This window comes from Phascolarctos cinereus, unplaced genomic scaffold, assembly GCF_003287225.1.
Source record: "Phascolarctos cinereus isolate Bilbo 61053 unplaced genomic scaffold, phaCin_HiC Scaffold_4;HRSCAF=312, whole genome shotgun sequence".
Classification (NCBI taxonomy): Eukaryota; Metazoa; Chordata; class Mammalia; order Diprotodontia; family Phascolarctidae; genus Phascolarctos; species Phascolarctos cinereus.
The window spans coordinates 253,630,333-253,658,124 of record NW_027555847.1 but is presented as its reverse complement, the minus strand read 5'-3'; positions in this window follow the sequence as shown (position 1 = coordinate 253,658,124).

Below are 27,792 nucleotides of genomic sequence, written 5' to 3'. Positions count from 1 at the left end.
GAATCACTGTCTTTCTCTCCTCGTGGGACCAGAGATGCTTTCCAAAGGAAACTAAAATGGCTTCACATAATGGCCAGTCTACCACTACCACTGATACAATCACCTCTTCCTCTTTAAATAGCCCATTACATGCCACCCTGCAGACCCATAATGGTAATGCAATGCAGGTCAGCTGCCCAAGGCACAGTGTAGTTCCTGCTAAGTTCTGATGACCTTCCTATTACCCCTGGCTCATAATATAACAGAATGAAGCTTTTATTTTTCACCTAATTCCAACAGATCCTTCCACTCTACTGCTACCTCACCCCATTTTTGTGTCCTACAGATCAAATTAAGTATATATAGGAAGAAACCCATATAATGGGTTCAGTCCCATATAAATGTAATTTCATTTCCCCCCAATTCTTTGATAATTTTCCTGAGGGAAACTGAAACAGTTGGCACTAATCTTGTTCCCCCAGAGGTTATTCAGGTCAAAGACTGAGACCAGCAAGTATTAAAAACCATGATCCAAAGAAACTGAGGTAGACTCGCAGCCCAGCCTTGGTAATTTATCCACAAGCAAAGCAAGAGGAAACAGAAAGAAAGTGATGTGGGAAGAAAAAAAAGTTTAAAACACCAAATGTATCAGGAGAAAACAGCTTTAGTAAGAGACCAGTTCAAAACAAAGAAATCAATGGAGATCATAAGTCCAGTAAGTATGAGTAAAATTTCAAAGAGAATATGAAACTCATTTTAACAAGAATTATTATGTGACAGAAAGTGAACCAAAGCCTGATGAAGAGCAGAATACTTAGGACTGCTCTGAGAACATAGAAGAAACTCCAGAATAATTCAAAAGAGAGATGAATCCATAAAAATAAGAAATTAGGGATGAGTATAGGCCAGAACTTGGAGATTTCAACTCAGAATTATAAAATGAATTTATATTATTTGAAAAAATTAAATCCATAATGAAGAATCTCTCTATAGGAGTGGAAGAGAGATGAACAGATTTGGAATATGAAATATTAAAATGGAAGAAAATATGATAGAAAAAAGCAAAAAGCCACAATGGTAAAGAACATATGAATTCAATGCAAGCCAAAGTGATTGACTTTGAAAACAAGATGATCAGAAATAATTTATTGACCATAGGTCTCTCAGAAGAACATGAAATTTGAGGCAGCTAGTTAGTGCAGTAGACAGAGCACAGCCCTGAAGTCAGGAGGACCTGAGTTCAGATGCAGCCTCAGACCAAAAACTTGACACTTACTAGCTGTGTGACCCTGGGCAAATCACTTAACCCAATTGCCTTTAAAAAAAAACATTAAAATTTTTAAAAAAACTGAATAACATAATGTAGGAAAAATACTGAAAAAATATTGTACAGAACCTCTGCACACAGACAACAAAGCTTTTCCCAACCTCTCTTAATTCTATTACCTTCCCTCTGTTAATGATTTCCTATTTATCCTGCAGATAGCTTGTTTATATATATTTATTTACCTGTGGTCTCCTCTGTTAGGTTGTGAGCTCCTTGAGGGTAGAGACTGTCTTTTATCTCTTTTTCTATTCCCAGAGCCTAGCACTCTGCCTGGCACATAGTAAGTGCTTAATAAATGTTTATTGACTGGGCTATTAATCATCAGGATGCAGTTCACTTTCTTGGTAGGAAGATAAGAAAGAAACTCCCTAGAACGAATTAAGAACCCATTAAACATAGAAGACAAATGACCAAATTATTGACTGTTTGGACACCATGTACTGTAAAAGAGCTTTGCCAAGTCCTAACCTGGTGAGAAGCTGGCCTATATTTTTGGCATTAAAAGAACATATCTGAAAACTCCAAGAATGACTTAAGGGTCTGGAAGTGGCAAAATCTCTCTATTCTGGGGTACATGTCATTAGAGGCAGTGTGGTATATCAAATAGAGTATATTAAATAGATAGGTCTTTCTGAAGTCAGAAAGACCTGAGTTCAAATTTTAGTTCAGACACTTGCTAGCTGTATTAACCTGGGAAGTCACTTAACTTCAATACATCTCAGTTCCCTCATGTGTAAAATGGGGGTTATTCCAGGGATTCTTAGTGTAAAGTTTATGAACTCAAAAAAGATTTGAAAAGCTATATGCTAATGTAATCAGTTTCCTTGTCTATGTATTTTATTTTATGCATTTAAAAACATTCTAGCAGGGGGTGTATGGACTTCAACAACTGCGAAAAGAATCCATGACACAAAAATGATTAGAAACTAATACAACAGTATCTACCTCAAAGTTGTTATGAGATTCAAATGAGAGTTTCATATTTATACATATAGATGTATGTATATATAAACATGCACATACATAATACAACAGACATGTATGCATATATATGCATATACATACACATGCACATTTATAATATATTTGTATATAAGCACTTTGCAACCTCAAAGTTCTATGAAAATATCAGCCATTATGCCATAAAATCACATAATCTTAGAATTGAAAAGGCCCTTAGAGATCTTAATTTAATAATTGTAATAAATTTTTAGAAGTCTAAGTGTAATCCACTGCTACAACATTTCCTAGCCCTCCTCCCAGAGTCATAATAATGATATATTTTAAAATATCATTTTACAGTTTACAAAGTGCTTAATATACTGGGTCTTTGATGACCAAATGAAATCCTTAAGTAGGTGAAGAATGTTGTTTCTCCTTCATTCTCAAAGAGGACCATGACATCAGGTAAGTGCTGCCATGACATGCAAGTGAATTAGATTTAAGTAAGCAGGCTGTGCAAAGTCATCAGCCTTACTTTCTCCTCCAGAGCCATCTGGGTCCAGTGGAAAGATATAGATCAAGATGACTGGAGGTGGCCCTGGATGCGGTGGGAGACCTTGGCCTTTTTAAGTTATAGAAGATACAGGAAATCACAGATAGATAAGTAACTAAAGCCCACCTGTATTCCTTCAAGTAAAGAACCTAGAATTAGATGACCAAGTTTCTATATCGAACAAGAATCAGACTACTCAATAACATCAAAATGTGAAGCAGGAAAATAGGCATATGAACCAACATTCCTGTCTTAGTAGCGAATAGACTCCTGGCCCAAAAGGCCTTAACAAGATTCAGAACTATAATAGGGTCTTGCCTTAGAACAATGAAATTTAGAGGATAAAAAGCCTTAGTATATGCATTCCTTTCCATCAAAAGTCATTATAATAGGTTGTTTCCCCATGCCTATTCAATTGAATTTGTCTTACTATGCCATCAATATCATGCATTACAAAGTCGATACGGATGGTGTTTTCTGCAATTTTACCCAGTCAAGGGGGCATTTATTTTATGCTTCTTACTCTAGGAACCAAAATTATGGCTCTGACAAGCTTCTAGCCTATATTGTCTTTTTGCTGGAGTAGAGTTAATGTCTTTCACCGCAGGAGTAGTCATTTAGAGATTAGAGTTTTATGATCCATGTAACACTGCCACCTTCTGGGAACTTTGGTATAGACAATCATAGAACATTCTTCGTGCCCATATTCCAAATGAGATATGACTATTTACAAGCATAATATTGATTTATGAAAAAGATCAGATCAATAATTGGAGAAGCAGGTTCTGGGTGGACAGGAGGATGGAGATTGAATGCGTCTGTGTGTGAAGATGGAGGCTGAGACCTAAGAGCTTCAATTAAGACAAACTGCAGATACAAATGGCTGATTTTTTTTTTTAATGCCAAGACCCAGGAATTTTCTTAGATTTTTTTCATAGGCAGAGGAGGGGGCTGATATGTGTGGGAGGGAGGAAGATGGGATTACATTGTTTCTAGTAGAAGTTTCAGGTACCTAGAGTCAAGAAAGACCTGAATTCTAATCTGGCGTCATGTACTTACTGGCTTTATGGCCCTGGGCAAATCACTTAATATCTGCCTCAATTTCTTCATCTGTAAAATGGGGATAATAATAGCACCTATCTCCCAGGGTTGTTGTGAGGATAAAATGAGATAATATTTGTAAAGTGCTTCGCAAATCTTAGAGTACTATGTAAGTGCTAGTTATAAATATCTCTGCCACGGAAGAATGGGAGATAGGAAAAATACATTTTGATATGGGAAATTAATTAGAAAGGTTTTGAAGATGATCACTACAGAAAAAGAAGAGACTTGGGTAAGGGGAAATGAAAATGGAAGGTAGGGTGGATTGGTAAGGAGTGAGTTTTCATGAAAATGTGGGGGGGATAAGGGGAGTAGAGCATAACTAACTTGACAAATTTGCCTAGGTGGCCCCTGAATATGGAACTGATTAGTCACCTGAGAAAAAAAAAGTCATATGTATAAACACAACAGTATTTTAAGATGCCATAACCCTTCATGGTCTCCTTTTTTAAAAAAAGTCTTTTTGTCTTTTTGTGTACATGTGTTTATAGAATGTGTAAATAAATGTGTTGATTATGAAACACATGAGTCTATGTTTATAAGATATTTCATTATTTATGTTAATCAAATGATTTCCATCTGAGAAGCCAAAGCAGTATGATGAGCATTATCTCAGTCAGAACTAGGAGTTAGATTACCAGAATTAAAATTCTTATACACAGAGAAATTGAGCCATAAATTACTATTTTAAAACTATATCAGATCCAGGAAACATTGCCTAGGATCTCTAAGTTTCACTATGCTGCTTTGTCACATTTGACTTAAGGAGACTATATAGTACCAAGCAATAGGATGAAAGACATAATGTCACCTTAGCTCTCACCTAAAACTCTGTTTTCACTTTGCTACAGCATCATTTTTTTTGTGTTCCTTTAACAGCTGATTTTTACATAGCTCTCAACATTCTCTTCATAACAACCCTGTAAAGTAGGTAGGTCAGGAATTATTATCCTATGTGGTTTGAAAAGAACATTAGCTTTTGCAGCTGAAGACCTGGGTTCAAATCCCTGCTTTGAATAATTGACTTACCCTCTCATGTTCTCAGTTTCCTTATTTGCAAGGAAACTATATTATGTCAATATGAACTTTTTAATTTCCATTTTACAGATGAGGAAACTGAGCCTCAGAAAGGTGAAATGACTTACTGACAATCACAGTTAATAAATGGCCGGGCTGAGACTTAAACCAATGACTTCTGATGCCTTGTGATGTCTAGTCAACATCAGGTGGCCTCCTATTACAAATGACTTTCCATGTATCTGTGATCTAAGGCTGAATAAGTGAGATCAGGAAAAAGTCTCTAGCTTCTGCCTTTTAAAACGGGTCTAATGTTGATTTATTGGGTAGAAAACCCATGCAGACATAGAAAACAAAACATGGATATACAAAACAAGCTATCGTTTTGATGCAGATCAGAAGTATGGCTGCACACAGTCATAACTTAGTATATAAATCATTTCCTTGCTTCTCTTAGGTCCAATGATGGAAAAGCATGCAGGCTCGAAGAAATTCTTGTAGTTTAGCAGCTAAGCAAGGGTGTGCTGGAGCATACTGGTGAGGATCAATTGTGAACATTTACATCTTGGAAACTTGTAAACACTACAAATAAGGGCTTGATTTATTGTTTGGTTAATTATCTAGACTTAAGGAAACGATAGAGATAATGTTATTAATTCAGATTAAAAATAAAAGTATATTATGTGTGTATGTATACATAATGTGAATATGTATGTGTGTATATATACATGTACATATATGCACACAAAAATGTCGTTAAACATTTACCATCACACCCGTACCATGTTGTATGACTTTGCAGGACCATAAATATTTACTAAGAACTTTGGATTGAGTACTGGAAGACTTGTTTTCTTCTGACCATGTCACTTCCTTTTCCATAAACTCCAATGACTCCCTATCACTGACAGGATCAAATCCAAAGTGATCAGTTTGGCTTTCAAAATGTCCCATAATCCATAATCCATATATATAATAAAAATACCCCCAAACAACTCATAATATCAATAATAATATAAAATCCACATATATAATAAAAATACTCCATAATATCAATAATAATATATGATCTATATATATAATTAAAATGTTCTACAATATCAATAATAATATAGAATACATATATGATAAAAATATCCCCAAATAACCCATAATATCAATAATAATATATAATGAAATACCCCAAAATAATGCACAATATCAGTAATGATATATAATCCATATATATAATAAAAATACCCCCTAATAACCCATAATATCAATAATAATAGCTAACATTTACAGAGTACTTACTATGCCCCAGGCGGTATGCTAAGCACTTTATAATTATTATCTCATTTGATCCTCCCAACAGCTTTGAGAGGTAAGTGCTATTATTATTCCCATTCCATGGATGAGGAAACGAAAGTAAGTGGAGATTAAGTGACTTGCTCAGGGTCATACAGTCTGAGGCCACATTTGAACTCAAGTCTTTCTGAATCTAGGCCCTGCCACCTACTGCCTAGCACTCTCCTACCTTCTCAGTCTTCTTCCACCTTACTCCTGGACTCCTACTCTTCCATCCAATGATACAGGCCTTCTGGTTGTTCCAGGAGCAAGACACTCCATCTCTCAGCTCTGGGCACTTTCTCTGGCTGTCCCCATGCCTGGATCTCCCTCCTCATCTCTCCCTACTGCCTTCCCTGATTTCCTTTAAGTCCCCACTAAAATCTCATCTTTTGCAGGAAATTTTTCCCAACCCTTCTTAATTCTAGTGCCTTCTCTCTGTTATTTCCTATTTGTCCTGTATATGTCTTGCTTTATATATATATATATATATATATATATATGTATATGTATATATATATATATATGTTTGCTTATTATTTCCTCCATTAGACTGTGATCTCCCTGAGGACAAGGATCATCTTTTGCCTCTTTTTGTATTCCCAGTGCTTATAGTGCCTGGCACATAGTAGGCACTTAATAAATGTTTATTGATTGATTGGTTTTTAGCTATGTGTCTGGGTAAGTCACTTAACTTTAAAGATTTCCTCATGGGTAAAATGGAAGTAATAATAACACCTACTGGGGTTACTGTGGGGGAAAAACAAGATAATGTATGTAAAAAAGAAATGAATAATTAGCTTGGAAAAGTAGGGTGGAGTCAAATTATGAGGTGTTTTAAATGCCAAACAGATGAGTTTATATTTTATCCTAAAGATAATAGGAAGTCACTGGAGCTTTTTAGACAGGGATGACACAGGCTCAGAGCTGAGCTTTAGGAATATCAACTGGGCAGCTATGAAATGCATTGAAGAGGGGAGGCTGAGGCAGAGGGAATAATTAATAGACTACCATGATCATCTAGAGGAGAGATGTTGAGGGCCAGAACTAATGTAAGGGTTGTGTGAATGGAGAGAATTATAGCTTTTAAAGCACTATGTAAATATCAGCTATTTTTATTATTAATGTGGACAAGACATTATGCTATGTACTGGGGACATAAAGGAAAAAGAAACAGTTTCTATATGCAAGTAAGTAACATTCTGTTTGGACCATTGGGATATATTAAGTACTCACATTAGTATAATACAAGGTAAATTGAGAAGAAAGAGCACAAATAGCTGGCAGCATGACAGAAGGCTTTATGGAGAAAATGATACTTGGGCTGAGATGTGAAAGAAAACAAGGAATCTGGGGGTAAGGAATTAATAGTAACTGTGCTCCAAGTGGAATGTTAATTTGTATAAATAGATAAAGGTGAGAGATGCAGCGTTAAGTTTGAGGAACAGCAAGTAGCCTGGTTTAGTTAAATATAGATTTTACAAAGGATAGTAATATGAAATAAGGCTGGAAAGGTAGACAGGGGCTGAAACGTGGAAGACTGTAAGTGCCGAATTTTACATTTTTTACTTTTTCCTAGCAGGGGCCAGCAAACTCTGGCCAGCAGGCCAAAGTGAATTTGGTTCTCGGACTGTAGTTTGCCAGTCCCTTTCCTAGAGGTCATAGCAAACACTTCTGAACAGGAGAGTGATACAGTCAAACTTGATTTATTTTGGCAACTGTGTGGAGGATGCATTAGGAAAGGAAGTAACTGTAAGCAGGTAAATCAATTAGGAGGAGGCTATTACAATAGGCTAGGCAAAAGGCTTTAGGGGCCTGAAATAGGATGGTAGCTGTGTGAGAATAGGACTCATTCAGTTGTCCAACAAGTATTTATTAAATTTTGCTATATACAAGGCATTGTTTGGTTCTGGGGATTCAGAGAAGGAAGCGAAATAATCTCTGTCTTCAAGAAATTTACATTGGGAGAAACCACTTATACACATATAAACAAATTAAAAATGTATGTTAAAATTAAATATTAAAATGGATATGGTAGAGTATAGCATTTCACTGCTACTGAGGAGTTAGAAATTGATTCTTCCGCTCAGGAGCTGCAATAGTCTAAGATAACTGGGTGTTGGCACTAAGTCCAGAGCCGATTCCATGAGGCCCGGGAATAAGAGGCCACCAGGCTAATTAAGGAGGGGTGAACTGGCCCAGGGACGACAAAAGTAAAGCTGGTTAAATCACCTGTGCCAATCATTAATGGGATCGGGCCCATAATTAACCTCTACATTTCCACCCTCACTGAGATAGGAAGAACCAATATATATTTTTTTTAAATGGAAGAGAGGACCAGCAACTGAAGAGATGAAGGACTTGTGTAGGTACTTAAGCTGAGCTTTAAAGGAAACTGGGTATGATAAGAGAAAGAAGTGAGAAGGGAGAGTGTTCTTAGGTAAAGGCTATGTAAAGGCACAGAGATAGGAGATGGAATGTCATGTGCAGGGAAGAACAATTACAATAAACCAGTTTGGCTGGAACATAGAAGGTATAGAGAAAAGAAATGAATAATTAGCTTGGAAAAGTAGACTAGAGCCAAATTATGAAGTGTTTTAAATGCCAAATAGACAAGTTCGTAATTTATCCTAGAGATAATAGGACGTCACTGGAGCTTCTTGGGCAAGGATGAGACAGGCTCAGAGCTGAGCTTTAGGAATATCAATTTGGTGGCTATGCAATGCATTGAAGAGGGGAGGTTGAGGCAGAGGGAATAATTAATAAGACTACTATGATCATCTAGAGGAGAAATGTTGAAGGCCAGAACTAATGTAAGGCTTGTGTGAGTGGAGAGACATAGAGGAATAGCAGAGATTTTGAGGAGGTAGAATAAATGAGATTTAGCAATCAATTGACTGGGGAAGAGAAATGATAAGGGATAGTGAGGAGTTGAGAATGACTCTCAGGTTTTGACTGAAGGGAAATGGAAGTATGGTTTTGTCTTTAACAGGAATAGGGAAGTTAGGAAGAGGGGTAGGGTTTGAGGAAAATATAATGAATTCTGTTTTGGACATGTAGAGTTTGAGATAAATAATTGGTGGTGTAGGCTTGGAGCTCAGGAAAGATAAGAGGGCCATACCTAAAGACTGGGGAGTTATTTGCATAGAGAGGATACTTAAATTCATTGAAGCTAATGGGATCACTGAGAGACAAGGCATGGAGAGAATGATCATTTCTAACAGAATAGGGAGAGTAAGAAAAACCTTCTTGAAGGAAGTGACATTTTACTGAATCCTAGAATCCTTTCCTCCTCTAAATTCATATTGCTTATTGTCAATGCCACTATTTGTAATTTATTCATATAATGTAAGAGTTAGAAGGTACCTAAAAGGTAATTTAGTCCAAGAGGAAGTTGAAAAAAGGAAAATTTATTTTATATTGTATGTTTTATATATAATAGGTATTATAATATGTTACATATCATACATTTATATTATAAGATTATAGCTTATATCCATAAATATAATCAGATGCTTTAGAAGATAGGGGACCTCTCCTTCCTCTCTCCCACCATTGGAGGTCTTTGACCAAATTCTGGATAACTGCCATGCATATGTGTTGTAATGGGGATTCTTTTGTGGGGTATGGCCTGGACCAGATGGCTGCTGATAAAAAGATATAACTCTAAATTTCCATGATGGCAGAGCTAGGGCTAGAACACACATCTCTGGATTTCAAATTTAATGCACTTTCTACTAGGATATTGTTATGGAACCTTGAAGGAAAGTAGAGATGAAAGAGGAGGATGTTGTAGGCAAGTGCCAATGATGGTGGAAATGGTCATACATGACTTTCTTGGAGGCTACATGGTAGACCACTATGACGAACATAAGGTGTAGAATGGGAGAATAGTGATGCAAATAGGGATAATTTCATTCTTTCTACTTGTATCTTTAGCACCTAGCATGGTGCCTGGAACATATTAGGTGATTAATAAATACTTTTTTAATAGTGAGATACAAAGTTCAAGGGGTAAGTTGGGATTGGATTGTGTAAGCACTAGAATGCCCAATTAAAATTTGTATTTTACTTCATAGGTAATGGGAAATTATTGAAGATTTTCTTCTAACAGGGAGGTAAGATAACTAAAGAAGTGTTTGGGGACAATTAATCTTACTATAGGGTGAAAGATGGGGAAGTGAAAGAGACTAGAGACAATGACCTCATATAGGAGGCTACTGCAATAGTCTAAGAATGAGATTAGGGAATGTCTGAGTGAATGGAGAAGAAAGGACGAATGAGAAAGATGTTAAGGGGGAAGAATTGATACGGCAGCTATTGGATATGGAGGGGTAAAGGAAAGGAGGAAGCAAAGATGAAGTCAAACTTTTGAGTTTGGAAATAGACAAAGACCATTAACAGAACTAAGAAAGTCAGGAGGAGGAGCCAATTTGGAAGGGAAGATAATGAATAGGATTTTAGATAGCATGGTACGTTGACAGTGTTAAACTTGATATAATTCCTAGTAAAATTGTTTCTACGTTGACTCCACCGAAATTTTTGTTTGGCCCCAATGTAACTAACGTGCTCTGCACCTCTGTATTTGAAATGCTCGGGCTGTAGGTCTCCTTAGGGATGGTAAGGTATAGCTAATATCTCCTTGAGTATTTTGCTCTCTAAGTCTCTGCCTTGGTCAGAACAGATCCTGGAAGGAAGTCCATATTTTGAGAAATATGTTTCCCTCACCCCTCTTATCCTCCTGCTTCTTGCTGTCACAAGTCTTTTCATTCTCAAGATCATGGAAAAATTCTACAGAGAGTAGAGGAAGAAGAAATCTCTGCTAGACCCTGTGGACATTCATCTCCTACATCCTCATTTCCTTGGCAACACCAAGTAGAGGCATGACCAAGAAAAATAGAATCATTCCCATTTTAAAGATAAGACAGAAAAGTCACTGAGAGAAATTAAGTGACGTACTTGGTTACATAGCTACCTTTGGTGGAGTGCTGCTTCTCAGATGTGAGATTTTTGCTTCGGTGAGAGGTCAGGGCTGGAAAAATGGATTGAAGAATCCTTAGTGTGGAAGAGATAGTTTAAAAATGATGAATTTTCCAAGAGAGGAAAAGAGATAAGATCCCATTTATGATAGGGGCAAATTGATTATCATGAAAATCTATGGTGCTTATGCACTGCTTTTTTAAAAATTATGAACCTGGTTCAGATCTGGCCTCAGACCAACCACTTGACACTTACTAGCTGTGTGACCCTGGGCAAGTCACTTAACCCCGATTGCCTGAAAAAAAAATTTATGAACCTGACAAACATGAAAGTTTCCACATACAAAGAACAAAAAAAAAAATGATTATATATGAAAATGTGAATCTCTGTTACGTATAGTTCAGGTAGATATATATATATCACAATTAACATGGTAGTACTTACACTGCTCTACTTGTCTGAGTCTCCTTAAATACTTCCTTCTGCTCTCTTCTGTATATTTTTAATGTTTAATTTACACTTTTTCTTCTTTTTTTGACATCATTATCACTCCTTCCCCACTATTCTTCCCTCACCTAAAACTTCCAAAATTCCTTTTATGACAAATACACACACATATAATTTATGTATGTATATGTGTGTGTGTATTTTATATATATATATATATATATGTTTTATACATATATATATATATAGAGAGAGAGAGAGACAGAGACAGAGACAGAGAGCGAAACAGAGAGACAGAGAGATAGAGACAGAGACAGAGTTCAATAAAACACACATTGCTTGTTGATGAAAATATGTCTCATTTTCTCCCTTTAGTCTATCACTTCTCTTCCAAGGGAGAGGGGAGAGAAGCCTTTTTATTATTGGTTATTGAATTGATTAGAATTCTTAAGTCCGTCAAAGTTATGTTCTTTTACAACATTGTCATCATTAAACACATTACTTTTCAGGTGTTGCTCACTTCATTTGGCATTAGTTCATACAAGTCTTCCCAGGTTTCTCTGAATCTGTCCTTTTAGTCATTTCTTATGGCATGGTAATAGTCCATTACTATTTATACGTTGTAATTTATAAAGCTGCTTTTCAATTGATGGGCACCCACTGTGTTCTAAATATTTTTGCATATATGAGTGCCTTCCCTCTACCTTTGATCTTTATTTGGGGGGGGTGAAGGTATACCTACTTGTCGCAGAGATACTTCTTTTGCACATTTAAGGGACTCTAGAAAGAGAAGTGGGAGCCTTTGAGTTGGACCAGGGTGGTCTAAAGATATAGGCTCACTGGGTGGTTCTGCAGTCATCATAGAAGACAGCTGAGCAGGAAATTAAAGAGGAGACAAACCAGACTAGACAGATGTGGAAACAAATAGAAACATCTGGTTTCATAATTCTATAGATTCCTCTCTTTTTCCACCTACTTTTCATTGCCTCCTTTTTTTTTGAGTTATAAGGGGGAGTTGACCCACTTCCCCAACCCCTACACCAAAATAACACGTCCAGTTTCTTTAAAGGAACACTCCCCTGTCAAAGTACAGTGGGTTGCAAATTTTTTCATATTATGTTCCATTACTTACCCTCCCCTCCAACCTGTCTCTTCCCAATAAGAGTGAGAAATGGGGGGGGGGAACAGGGGAAGGGAGAGAGAGAGAGAGAGAGAGAGAGAGAGAGAGAGAGAGAGAGAGAGAGAGAGAGAGAGAATGAGAGAGAGATTGAAAGAAAGAGATTGACAGAGGTTGAGAGAGAAAGAATAAGAGAGATTGAGAGAGAGGTTTTGAGAGAGAGATTGAGAAAAAGAAATTGAGAGAGAGATTGAGGGAGGGGGGAGAGAGAGAGAGAGAGAGAGAGAGAGAGAGAGAGAGAGAGAGAGAGAGAGAGAGAGAAAGATGATTTTGTATTTGATCTTGGAGGTGATAGGGAATCACTAGAGTTTATCGAATGGGAGAGTAGCAAGATCAGATCTGTGCTTTAGGAAAATCACTTTGGCAGTTACCATCTCAAAGCATTAGGCTAATCAGCTCAGATGGTTACAATACTGCACTCATATGTGCCAATGACCTTTAATTCCCCTATGCTTTAGGCTTTGTCCAAATTCTAGCCATGGCCATTTGTCTTGCTAATGCCCACTTTTATAGGGGTGCATGGATGAATAGATGACTATGGCTGCAACAATGCAGTACTGGAAGAAAGGGCTTAAAGTCAACTGATATAGGAAACATAGAACATTATAACCCATTGCATTGTTGATTTTATTTTGCTGTTGTGATGGGGTACAGGCCCAAGCTGAGACCTTTGTCCCAATTTGGACCCCATTTGTCTATGAGCCCTAGAAAACCCTTGGGTTGTCCTTGAATTCTCCCATTTGATCAAGGAGGTCTCTGACTTTCTCATGAGGCAATAATTCCATCAATTGGCCTTTCATTGTGGCTATGCCAAATCTCCTAATTCTCTGTTACCCTGGACCTAGCCTAGCCCTCCATTGGTTTACCTCTCTATGGCCTCAGGCCACTTCCCATCCTTAATCCTATCTAGGCTTCCTTCTCCTTTGGCCACTGGTCCAGGTCTATTACCTCATAAACTACTTGGCCACTCCTAGATCCCTCCCATAGTCTTTCTGTATATAAGGTCCATCTTGTCTCCATTAAGGGGCTCAGATTCTTATAATCTAGCCACTGCTCAGATTTTTACAATCTAGCCAATAGCCCACAGGTGCTCAGATTCCTTAAGAGTCTGGCTAATATGGCAGATCTTTAATAAATCTTGTCTTTGGTTGAAAGAAGGCTTGGGTCAAATTCTTTTGGGCAGGACCCTCATATCATGGTCTTGGCATCCCAGCACCCCTAAACCTTTAGACTTCATCAATTGAATCCCTCTTTTTTTCTTTTATACTTTTGATTTCCTCAGTATAGGAAACTCCCTCCATTGATGCAGACTGGCAATTTGTCTCTCCAGACTTTACCACTGTGACTCAGCTGCCTTCTCACCCTGAACAACACTTGGGATTACCACCATGTCTGTCCCCTTCTCCCATTTAAGAGTTCCTTTTGTGGGGGAGCCTCCATTTTGGAAATGAGCCCAGGCCTGCTATGTTTAATTGCCCTCCCAACTCTGGACTTTGCCATCACTCCATTGCTGAGGGCCTCTCTCCCCTGCCCTTTTCTACTCTCCTTTATAAGTTGCTTATATTTATATCCAAGTGCCTGGCACAGAGAAAGCATTTAATAAATGTCTACCTGCCCTAGAGGTTACTGAGGCACTGACAATTGTAAAAGTTATGAAAATTGTGAAGGCAGAATGGTTGATAGCCTTACTAACAACCTTAATTTGCTTGAGCTTCCTTACTATCCAGAGGAAGCTGAACTGCCCTGGGAATCAGAATCCTCTAATCAGGAGGCAGACTGACCAACCCACAAGCTGAACATATCTGAGATCCTTGTATTTCCCTCAAGCTGGACATACCTGAGACCCTCATGTTTCTCTTGAGGCAGACAAACCTGAGACCTTTGTATTTCCCTCAAGCTGGTCATACCTCAGACCTCTGCAGTGTTTGCTGAACCAGAACCCCATTCAAAAGGACTGATGATAATGCAAGTCTTCTTATCCTGATGAGCCCCAAGTTGAGGGGAATTTAATCTGCTCAAGCTTTGGTGGAGACGTGTTTCTTTTTGTCTAGATGGACCAGATTAGGGGTGGTGATCTAATAGAAGGGGTATTTCCATGGAATGACTTCATCCCTGTGGGAAGGGTTTAAAAACTGTGTACCCCAACTCCAAGAGGAGCTCAGCCTTTTGTCTGTAGCTCTGCTTGCATGCAAACTGTCAGCTTGAGAGAAAATAAATGTGCAGACAACCTAATTTGTTTGCCTTTCTTAGATCAAACACTTTGGTTGACAACATTTAATGGGACTTGAACTCAAGTTTTCCTAACTGAAAGATTGGCACTCTTGCCCCCATGAGTCACTGCCTTTCTTCTGACAGCTTCTTTTTTCTGACAGAAATCTTTTTCATAATCATTCATCATGTCTAAGGAATTTGTGTGGCTTTAATATTTATATCAGAATATACTTTAGTAGTGATAATACTTTACATTATAATACTTACAATACTTTGTACTTTTAAAAATACTCCTAGATGCATTATCTCATTTGACCTATGTCTCTTGGGTCCTTAAAAATATTTTTAAATAGTAAGAGCTCACAAAAACTAGAATCTACATAGTGCTTTGAATTTTTCAAAGCACTTTACATATGAAATGGTGAGGGGAGGGAAAGCTGGTGAGCACATACAGCATGCTGAAAGGTCCTGCTCCTTAATTTGGAGCATGCACAGACATTCTGTAACTGGTTCCAGCCTACTAACAACATGGTTAAGGACAGATTGTCAGCTGGCTACAGAGTCCAAACTGGAGTCCATTCAAAAGTCATTAACCAGGCACAGCAATTCTTATTGCTCTGGTGGTTTTGTCTTTCCTGCCTAGCTGTGGTTGTCGGTCAGACAGTCAAAAAGACATTTATTGAGCAAAAAGAGGCAAAAGACAGACACTGCTCTCAGAGGAGCTCACCTGGTGTGGAGTCAAGAACTACTGTTAGCACTCTGGGGAAAGAGGCCCATTAGAGTATGGCCCTGTTGATGAAAGAGTATTGGAAATAGTTATGACCTTGTGGGCTTAGAAAGATCAACATATTGAGTACCAGAGGTCTGATAGTTGAAATCCATTCTGGGTTTAATGGCCAGCATGGAAAGTGAAGAGCAAAGACCCCATAGATTTGTTGGACCTCTTGCCTCAGACACATACTAGCTCTTGACACCTATCAAGTCACTTATAACCTCTCAGTGCTTCAGACTACAGTTGCAGAACTGCTGCTTATTTGCATTGATGAAAGGAGTGTCCTCTATACTTCTCCATTAGATTGTAAGCTCCTTGAGAACAGGGACTATCTTTTGTCTTTCTTTGCATCCCCAGTGCTTAGCACAGTCTCTGCCACATAGTAGGTGTTTAATTAATGCTAGTTGACTATGACAAAGCAGGTGTAGACTGAAAAGAAAAAGGAAAAAAAAGGAAAGAAAAGCCTTACTATAGTTGACTTCTACAAACTACCACAAACACAGAGGTCTTGAAATGGTTCAAAGACAAAAATAGCATTTCAAAACTGATGTGTTCTTCCAACATCTAAGTTCTCTGAGAGAATGAAAAGTTCTGAGGGCTTCCTGCAGCTCTTGGGGAGTCTGAGTAAATGTTCTACATCCTACTATGAGCCCAGAAAACTGAGAAAATAGCCTTTAAGATTCTCATTTATACCCCCTATTTCCAAAGAAATTTTTATTCAAATACTTTAGCTTCTGGTATTCACTATATTCTCAAATAAAATAATAGGTACTGAAGACACACCAAAAAGGCCAAATTCAAACAATAAGGAAGTGACTTTTAATTTTTGCTTTTTCCTTCTATATATGGGGTAGCTAAGGTCAGTGGATAGAGCACCAACTTGGAGTCAGGAAGATCTCAGTTCAAATCTGGCTTTGAATCAGACACTTACTAGCTACGTGACCCTGGGCAAGTCACTTCACCCCTATTTGCCTCAGTTCCTCATCTGTAAAATGGGAGCACTCTGGAGGAGGAAATGCTACACCACTCCAATATCTTTGGCAAAAAAACCCAAAAAACAAACAAAACCAAACCCATGGAATAAAATCCACTGGGTCACATAGGGTCTGATGTGATTGAACTAGTCAACAGCAGCAGCAGCAACAACATCTTTATACATGTACCTATGGTTTTTTTTCCTCTGTCCACTTTAGGACATGGGTACATGTCCTATGATGAGGACCTTGAGAAGAGATACAGCACAATCGGCAAAGAACTTATGACAAAAAAACCAAAACCAAAACATTTGCAGTCTCCTAAAATTAATTGTACAAAAGGACATTCTGGCTTCCCTCCTCCTTGAAATCTCTTTGTATTCTACTATCCTTCACCAGGGTCAAAAACCAAAAACTAAACAGCCAGAAAAAAAAAACTAGTTGTTAACAATAAGCTGTTTCAAAGTCCACTTTCCAGTGTTTGTGCAGGTGATCCTTCCTATTTGCTTTACCTTTGTGAAGAAATCGAGGGGAGTGTTAAAACTCCACCAGCCAGGAGAGAATGATGGGTTTACCTAGCCACTGTGTACCTAGACCTTGGAGGTCAGAAGCTGCCCCCAGAATGACAGCTATTCTGTTAAGCAATGGACTCTCTAATATCTCTGGGTGCTAATATTTAATGTTGCTTAAATTTCACAAGCCAAGCGGAATTATACTAATGCTGTAAACAAGTCCTTTCCCCACTTCCTTGTATAAATGCCACGTAGGGTACAGAGGACTTCTAGGGCTTTGGGAACTACGTCAATGTCCTCATTGCATCACGAAATTGCCATATGCAGGAAGGACAACTGGTGTCAGAAGACCTAAGTTTGAAGCTATGTATGACTTATATGACCCTGAGCAAGTCACTTAAATTCTTTGGGTCTCAGTTTCCTGTAAAATTAGGACTAGATGACTTCTCAGGCCCGTTCCAGTTCTAAACCTGTAATCATATGCTGCTTAACAGAATTCCACATTTTGTTTCATTCTATAGAAGCGCATTTGCTGAAAGCTGAGTGTTTCTAGCCACTGCTCTCTGGACCCTAGAATTTTTCTTCCAAATCAAACATAGCTCTATTCATAAACACATAGGATAATGTGCTGATTTAGCTTTCTTTTGACCTTTCTCCTATAATCACTAAACTTGCTTTTGACAAATGTTTAACTCTTTGATTAATGTCTACAGGCAATTCTTTCTAACTCTGATATTGCCTTCTATTTGCTTATTTGAACTGTAAATACTTCAGACTTTTTTTTATCTTCTTAATATTTTATCTTGTTAGGTGTGATTGATTCATCAGTGGAATTCAGTCTCTTATTCTTTCTCCAATAAACGTAATTGCCCATATTTTTAAAATGCACGGTTCTCTTTTTTATTACTGTTGGGAAATAAATTATTTTTTCAATCTTCTTGGAATTGTTGTTTTTCTAATTTCCTGTTCTTCATGTCCCTCATCTCTTAGAGGATGGTATATAATTAACTATTAAAATTATATGTATTTTTAACCTTATAGTCTTGCCTTGGGCAATTCACCCATTTTTCATTCTTTTTCTATCTCTTTATGCCAAAGAGAGTTCTTTAAAATCTTATACCGCACTCTCTTGCTTTCTTTTTAAAAGCCTTAGGGTTATTTGGACAAAGAAAATGTTATCTTTTGAAATGGACTCCCACTCATCTCCTTTGTTGTTTTACATTTCATGGGGTCCTCTGTCTCATCAAGTGCTGCAAAGCTCTGAGGTGCCAAGGCTGGGAGGAAAAAGTGCCGCAAACTCTGGCCTGGGCCAGAGGACTGAGGAACAGAAGGATTAGGAAAGGTTACCAGGACAGGACACAGTGTGTGTGGAGGGACTGTGTAGCACTCTACCAATGTCCTCCCAATTCTTCTGTTCATTGAAGCTGAACTTTGAGGTACCCTTAAGTCCTTAATGGAAGTACACGTTTGAGGCTGCCTAATTCTTTAATGTCTTTTCACACTAAAGTATTTACATTATAGGGATTTGACAATACTTGACTAAGTTACACAGCAAAATTATAGTAGGACAAAGAGATATGGACATGGAAAAACCCTCAGAAGGATGGAATTTGGACAGACTTTTAAAATACTCTTTTCCCACACATATTCATTACCTCTCTTCCCCCTCACCATACATCTCTTCTTGCTTTTCCTTTTAATTGCAGATTGCTTTAAGCCACAAGACCCATGAAATGATTTAGCAATGTTTTATAAAATAGTACTAGAATGCCAGAATTGGAATAGGCCTTTAAGCTCACCTAGTCTGATTGTCTCATTATAGATTAAATACCGAAGGACTGGTTCCAGACCTTTTCTCTGATCTTCATGACCTCTTAAACCTCTCCAAAACAGGAATTATATGCCAAAGATAAAGCAAGTTCAGCTGTCTCTATGGTCTGTTACCCAGAATAAAAAACCAAAAAACACAAGCCCATGAAGTGAAGTTTGCTGACCTTGAGATTACTCAGCACCCCAACCATAACTTCTAAGCTATCAGCAGTGAGGCTGCATTAGCAGACCCAAGGACGTGACACAAGTTTAAAACAAAACCCACTCCTGCTCTGGTCTGCCCTTCTTCTTTCCAGTGCTATGGAGATTGTGGATCCCTCCTGCAGAAGTTTGCTTGGACCTTCACAGCCAGCTTGGCCACAGCCTTTCAGGAGCAAAACTCTGCTAGGGGCTGCAACCCAGAAGCATCAGGGCTGCAAAGCTCTGAACTAGTGGTACTAGGCAACAGTGCTGCAAAGTTCTGAGGTGCCAGGGCTGGGAGGAAAAAGTGCTGCAAACTCTGGCCTGGGCCAGAGGACTGAGGAACAGAAGGATTAGGAAAGGTTACCAGGACAGGACACAGTGTGTGTGGAGGGACTGTGTAGCACTCTACCAAGCTTTAGGCAAAGAACACAGCATCTAGTTGGGACCAGTTCTGACAAAAAGTCAGTTGGGGCAGAGACCTAGGCTGGTGACCTGAGTATTGCTCAGTATAGGAGGAAGCTGAGATACTCTGGGATCTAACCCACAAAGAAACAACAATCAGAGGAAAGGGATTTAGAAAGTGAGTGATACGATGGGGAAAAGAAGTGGGGATGGGAAGAGGGAAGAGGCAGAAATTACCAAAGAAGAAACTCAAAGACTTTTAGCATTAACAGATAAATCAACAGGAAAATCAGTAACAACAAGTAAATATGCCCTCCAGATTTAGTAAATGAGTTCAGACATCTATGAATAAATACTGCAAAACAAAGGAAAATGATCCAACACTTGATGAGACAGAGGACCCTATGAAATGTGACCCTATAAGTGGAGATACCAGGAGAGACCACAAGAGACCATCATCATGACACCTTTGCCCCAAACCATCCAAATGCCTGAGCGTCTGGCAACACATCCATTTTCTGTCTGTGCCCAGTACCACATGTGTCACTAGTCCTCCATGTGTCTGTGTCTGTATCTGTGTCTGGCCCCCACAGGTCTGCCTCCATGTTCTTTCTCTCTGTTCCACCCAGGCCCCCATATGGCTAGCCCTGCCTCTACATGTTCCTCTTTCTGCTTTCACTTCTCTGTCCCAAGACCCCATGTGTCTTTGAACTGTGTGCTTGCCCCATCCTTGCTTTCCTCCCTCCCTTCGCCATATCTGTGGGCATATTCATATTACATAAAAATCACTTTACAAAGAGGTCTGCTGAACAGTCCACTTACATGAAATAAGAATTGTCTGTAGAAGGCAAATAGATCATATACTTCTCACAACTATGGGTAAGAAATGAATTCTTAACCAAACAAGAGATAGAGGCAATTGCAAAAGATAAAATAGATAACTTTGATTACTTGAAACTGAAAACTACTTCTGCACAGACAATATTAATGCATCTAGGATGAGAAGGGAAGCGGTTGAATGGGGAAAAAAATCTATATTAAATTTCTCTGACAAAAGTTTGGTATCCAAGATATAAAAACAATAAATAAATACACATATATAAGACTAATAGCCATTTCCCAATCGATTAATAGTCAAGGTATACAAACAAATAGTTCTCAAAAGAACTGCACAGTATTCATAAACCACCCCCCCACACAAATGCTACAAATCACTAATAAGAGAAATGCAAATCAAAACAACTTTGGAGTTTCACCTCACACACTGAAAATTGGAAAAATGTCAAAAAAAAATAGCAACATTTGATTTAGAAAGGTTGTGGATAGATATGTCCACCAATACATTTTTTTTTGGTGATGCTGTGAACTTATGTAACCATAAAGTGACGAAATTGTCCATACCCTTTGAACTAAAACCTCCATTTCTAGGTTTATACCATTAGGAAGCACTGATAAGAAAAAAACCCCCTTATACTCCAAAATATTTATAGCAGCACATTTTGTGATAGCTAAGAAATGGAAACAAAGTAGAAGCCAATCAATTGGGAAATGGTTTAATAAATTGTGGTGCGTGAATGTAATAGAATATTATTGCACTGTAAAAATGCTGAATGCAGAGAAGCATGGAAAGATATATAGGAAAAGGTAACAAGTTTAGAATTGGAAGTGACCTTAGAGATAATCTGTTTCAACTTCCTTATTTTGCATATGAGAAATAAGATGCTCTGAGAGGTCAAATGAATGCATTGATATTGATAGAACTGAGATGTGAACCCAGATCTAACTCCTAACCCAACTGAAATCCTCTATACCAAAGGTGCTGTTGACTAGGTTTGTCTATGGTACATGTCATACATCAGCACCTAATTAAAAAAAAATCAGCTTTACATTCAAACTGTGTTTCATATGCTAATTTGAATTTTTTTCTTTTTTATTATCATGAATTTGACAAATACCAATAAAGCACAAATGTTTTCTTATACAAAGAACAGAAAAAGAAGATAGAAAATGAAAACATGAATCTTTATCATGTAAACTCATCAGGGTAGTTCTGACACTGCCCTGATTGTCTGTGTCCTCATCTGAATCTCCTGCTCTCTTTTGTGGATTTAAAAAATGTTTCATTAACACCTTTTCTCCTCTTCCTCCTTTTCCTTTCCTCCACCTTCTCCTTTTCCTCCTCTTCTTCCTCCTCTTCTTTCTCTTTCTCCTCTTCCTATTCCTCTTCCTCCTCCTCCTCTTCCTCAGATAAATATATACCTGAACACATATATCTGTATCTATATGAAATGGTTTTTATCCTTATATATTTTTTATCAATTCTCTAAGCATCTTGAATATCAGAATTTTATCAGAGAAATTTGCTTCAATGTTCCCTCCCTGCAATGAATAATTTTCCTTCCAATTCTAGCTGCTTTTATTTTATTTGTACACAATGCCCCCCACTGAAAAAAAACTCCTTTTCAACTTTGTGACATCAAAATTGTCCATTTCACCTCCTATGATCGTCTCTATCACAGAGAAGCTTGGTCAAACTCTTCTACTATCTATAGTTACGAATTTATCTCTTTCCCTGATCCTTTACTTTACTTAGGAGAAACCTTTTAAGTCCAGGTCATGGATCCATTTGAAGATTATTGTGATATGGAGGTAGGATGTTGGTCTAAACTTAATTTCTGCCAGACTGCTTTCCGATTTTCCCAGCAGTTTTCCGTGAATAGTGACATCCTTATCCCAGTAGTTAGAATCCTTGTATTTATTCAACATTAAACTACTTTGATTGCTTCCGGGTCTGTGTACCTTATCTGTTCCACTGCACTGATTGGTATTCCTACTAGCCAGGACCAAATAGTTTTGGTACTACAAGGCCCACTTCCTTACCATGTTTTTTTTTTTAAAATCATTTCTCTTGAGATTGTCGATCTTTTTTTCCTCTAGATTAATTTTGTTAAATTTTTGAGAGGTCTTTAAAATAATCTTTTGGTAGTTGAAATGGCACCAAATCCTATACATTATTTTAGGTAGTATTGTCATGGTCCAAATCATAAACAGTTAGTATCTCTCTAATTTTTTTCCTTTATTTCTATAACGAATATTTTGTACTTGAATTCATATAATGTCTGTGAGTGTCTTGGTAGATTAACTCTACAGATATTTTATGCATTGTGTGGTTATTTATAATGGAATTTCTCTTTCTATTGCTTCTTGCTGAATTTTGTTTGTGATATAGAGGAATACTGATTTTGTGCATATGTGTGTGCATATGTGTGTGTGTGTGTGTGTGTAACTTTATTTCATTTCCTAAAACTTCATTGAAGTTTTAAATTAATTTAAGTTGAATATTTAGGGTTCTCTAAGTAAACCATTTGAAAGAAGCAATAATTTTGGGTCTTCTTTGCTTCTGTAAGTTTGACATGAAGGTAATCAATATTATGACTAAACTATAAAAATTATGACTCTGAAGAATTTGAAGGTTTATACAAGGTGATGCAAGTGAAGTAAGCATGACTAGGAAAACAATATACACGATTATGACAACGTAAAATAAAAGTGCAAAAAACCCAAAACTTAACACTGTGTAATTATAATGACCAAAGGTAGACCAAGAAAGAAAGTGAGAGCATATACCTCTGTCTCTTACTTCTCTGTAAAGGGGTGGTGGGACTATATGCATGAAATACTGCATATACTATCAGATTTGAATAATATTCTGACTTTTTTTTGCTTTTTTTCTTTCTCTTTTTCAATCATTGTTATCTAGCTATCTCTAGATATGGCTCACTGGGTAGGGGAGGGAGAGATTGATATATTCAGAAATGAAGGTGACATAAAACCAAAATATGTTCATACATTTTTAAAAACTTGACCATGTGACCCTGGGCAAATCACTTTACTTTTATGGGCCTCAGTTTCTTCATGTCCAAAATGAAGGAATTGGAATAGATAATCTCTAAGGTCCTTTCCAGTTCTAAAATTCCATTTAATAAGGATACTGATATGTTTCACAAGGATGTAATGGAACATTATAATTAACAAAACTCATTCTGAAAGTCCTTGCTTTAATGCTATATGATTAACCTACCTAGCTCTTAGGATCTAATATAGCATGACATACAGTGATCATATATAGTCTAAATTACATATAACAAACATTACGAACATAAAATGATCATGTTACATGGTTAATTCACTTTTCTTCCTTTTTTATTTCCATTTTAATTATTTATTAAGTTTAGGGAAAAAAGACAAATGCTAACTACATTTAAATCATCTGGATTGGGATTTTAAAAAGCCCTGGATTTGGAGTTTAAAAGCAAGGCTCAAATCCATTTTTTTGCCACCTAGTAGCTGTGGAATTTGGGACAAATCCTTTCACATCCATAAATACTTCAAGATTTCAATGGCCACATGCTCACATTATGTGGGCAATTCTTCCAAAGGTGCAGACTGCAACTCATTCACACCTTTTTGTCCTGAATAATTCTTGTCTATATTCTCCCACAAATCCTCCATCTCGATATCTACTGAACATACTCTATACCTTTAAAAAAAACATTTCATAGATACCATTGCATCACTTGGCTTGTTCTTCTGTCATACCTCACTCTTGCTACACAACTAATCTACTTTTTAGGCATCTAGATGGCACAGTAAATAGAGCACTGGTCCAGGAGTCAGGAAGACCTTAGTTCAAATGTGACCTCAGATGCTTACTAGCTATGTGACCCTGAGCTAGTCACTTAACCTCTGACTCAGTTTCCTCAACTGCAAAATGTGGATCATTGCAACACCTACTTTGAAGGGTTGTTGTGCCTATCAAATGAGATAATATTTGTAAAGTATTTAGCACAGTGCCTGGTACATAGCAGATAGTTGAAAAAATTTTGTTCCTTCCCCCTCTTTTTGGATAATGTATTCTGTAGATGATGATTTTTGATGTTACTTTTTTTTTGGGTGGTGAGGCAATTGGGGTTAAGTAACTTGCCCAGAGTCACATAGCTAGTGAGTGCTATGTGTCTGAGGATGGATTTGAACTCAGGTCCTCCTGACTCCAGGGCTGGTGCCCTATCCACTGCACCACCTAGCTGCCCCTAATGTTACTTCTCGTACATAAATCATTATTGACAATGTGCTGCAGCTTGCTCAGGTCCACCATGTATCTTATCTATTGATTGTCTCTGGATCAACTGAACTTTAGATTCTTGGTACATTTTGGTGTTTCATGATTTATATCCATATGACATTACCAGGAGAAATCTGGTGTCAAATATATTAGTCTTTGGGATCATTGAAAGCACAGAATAATAAGTGGTTCTATGATATTTGTTCCCCCTAGCCCCTCAAGGTTGCTTCAAAGATCAAATGAGATAATGCGTAAAGAGCTTTGAAGACCTTGAAGCCTGTTTAGGTGTAAGCCATTATTGTTAGGGAGTCTTTTGAGCTTTCAGAGATTATAGGCATCAGAAGGCTGGTCAAGGATCTTTCATATCTTCAGAGAAGCAAGGGCGTTCCTAAAGGAGAATGTCAGGACTGGGGTGCCTCTGCAATCTAAAACCCTTTCATTAGGAATATAGTTATTGGCTCACCAGACAGAGCCAGTCTCATTATTTGATAATCCAGCCACAGGCCAGCATTTAACGAGGCTTTCATCTATCTAGTACTTTAGATATAGTCCCATTTTGGCAGCAGAGAACTAGACTTGATGATGTCTGAAGGCCCCTTCCAAATATGTTATTTTATAATTCTATGGTAGATAATTTTATATTTCAATCCTGCTTCAGGGAAGATTTCATATAATGGAGTGATGTGAATGGAAAGTTACCCTATCTGACCCTAATGGCAGTGAGAACTCCACTCTCAAGTGGATAAAAGTACCCTTTGAGTTATTAAAGTATTTTACTACCTTGAAGAGATAATCTCCTTTCGATTTTGCTGTCTCAGAGAGCATAATTCCTTGAGTATCTCCTTAGGCATTATGGTATAGTGGAAAGGACACTGAATCTAAAGACTGAAGGCATGAAGATGTGCCGTTTACTCCCTATGTGACCTTGCACAAGAGATTTTCCCACTGGTCTTCATCTACAAAATGAGCTGATTGAATTAGCATCATAGATACAGGTGAAGAGACCTTAGGCATCATTTGTCCAACTCAATTTAGTCAGTAGCAGAAGTAAAATTTAAATGTAGTTCCTTTTCTTCTAAACATCCCCATTTCCATCAGTGATTTCAAAGATCCCCTTCAGTTCTGCATCTTATATCCAGAACCACATTTTGTTGTTGTTGTTTTGTGGTTGAATGACTTGTCCAGGGTCACACAGCTAGTAAGTGTCAAGTGTCTGCAGAACCACATTTTGAAAAATACAAATTGGGATTGGTTGATTCAGGCAGTGACTGGGATGTCTGAGGAAAAGGAAGTGGCTGGTTGCTAGCTAGTCCCAAAGAAATCCTTCTACTCTAGGAATTCTTAACCTTTTTCGTATCATTGATTCTTTTGAAAGTCTGTAATGAACCCTTCTTCAGAATAAAGGTTTATAAATGCATAAGATTAAATAAATACAGTTACAAAAGAAACCACTTATATTGAAATTTAGTTTTGTTGTTCAGTCGTTTTTCAACGTGTCTGACTCTCTGTGATCTCATTTGAGGTTTTCTTGACAAGGATACTGAAGTGGCTTGCCACTTCCTTCTCCAGCTCATTTTACAGATGAGGAAACTGAGGCAAACAGGGTAAGTGACTTTCCCAAAGTCACACAGCTAGTAAGTGTCTGAGGTTGGATTTGAATTCAGGTCTTCCTAATTCTAGGCCCAGTACTCTATCCACTGTGCCCCAGTGTACCCACCCAGCTGCCCCAAAATGCAGTTACCAATATATTATTTTAGAAGAAGTTCATAGGCCCTAAGTTAAGAGCTCTTGTTTTAGTAGATATCAGCAGGTAGGGACTGGGGATGGCTGAAAAAAAAAATTCCCTTCCTCTTCTTTCCACGTACCTTTCTCAAGTTTCACTTTGCCCTTTCATGGTAATTTTTCCTGTTCCAGGTTATGTTTAGTTTTCATTTTGGCCATATTTAGGATGACAGGTTCAAATCTGGAAGTGATATTAGAAGCTATTTGGCGCAAGCCCCTCATTTGACAAATGAGGAAACTAAGGCACAGAGAGGTTAGGTGATTTGCCAGAGGTCACATTGGTGATAAGCATCCCATGGGGATTTGAACTCACCTCTTTTGGCTTCAATCCAGTACTGTTTCCATTCAACTATGTCATGTCGAATATGAACATCTAAGAAGTTGGGCAAGATCCTTACAATTTCTATTTGTCACAATCTGTCCCCAAATTATAGAAATAGCTATTAGCATGGTCTATAGAAAGGCTGGGCCTGGAGTCAGGAAGATCAGAGTTCAAATTTGGCCTCATACACCTACTAGTTGGGTGATGCTGGGCAAATCACTTAACTTTGATTTGTCTGTTTCCTCAGCTATAAAATAGGGATAATAATAGCACCTACCTCGAGGGGTTGTTATAAGAATCAAATGAGATATTTGTTTGTTTGTTTTTTTAAAGTGCTTAACACAGAGTCTTGGTACTGTGAGGGCACTGGTAGGCACTATATAAATGCTTATGCCCTCCCCTCTCTTCCTTCCAATCATAGCTACACACTGTTGAACCTCTTGTACCTCATACAGTGTCATAATTGCTTTCTGACTTTGTGACAAGTTATTAAAGCTTTGGAAGATTTATAGACCCAAAATTTCATCTCAGCTCCTAAAATAATGTTTTGGGTTTGTCTCACCCTCTTGCCATTGCCCCAGATTCTTACAGTAAGCTTTTTGTTTTCTAGTTTGGCTGGTAGAGGAAAGTAAAATGTGCAATCTGCCTTGTCTTAAGCAAATCATTTAATTTCTCTCAACGTCAGTTAATGAAAAATGAGGATAATAATGCATTATCTATTGTGGCATAGCTAATACAGGGTAGTTACAAGAATCAGAGTTGCATTCAAATGAACAAATATTTACTAAGCACCTAATATGTATAGATGTGTAGATGGAGTGCTGGTCCTGGAC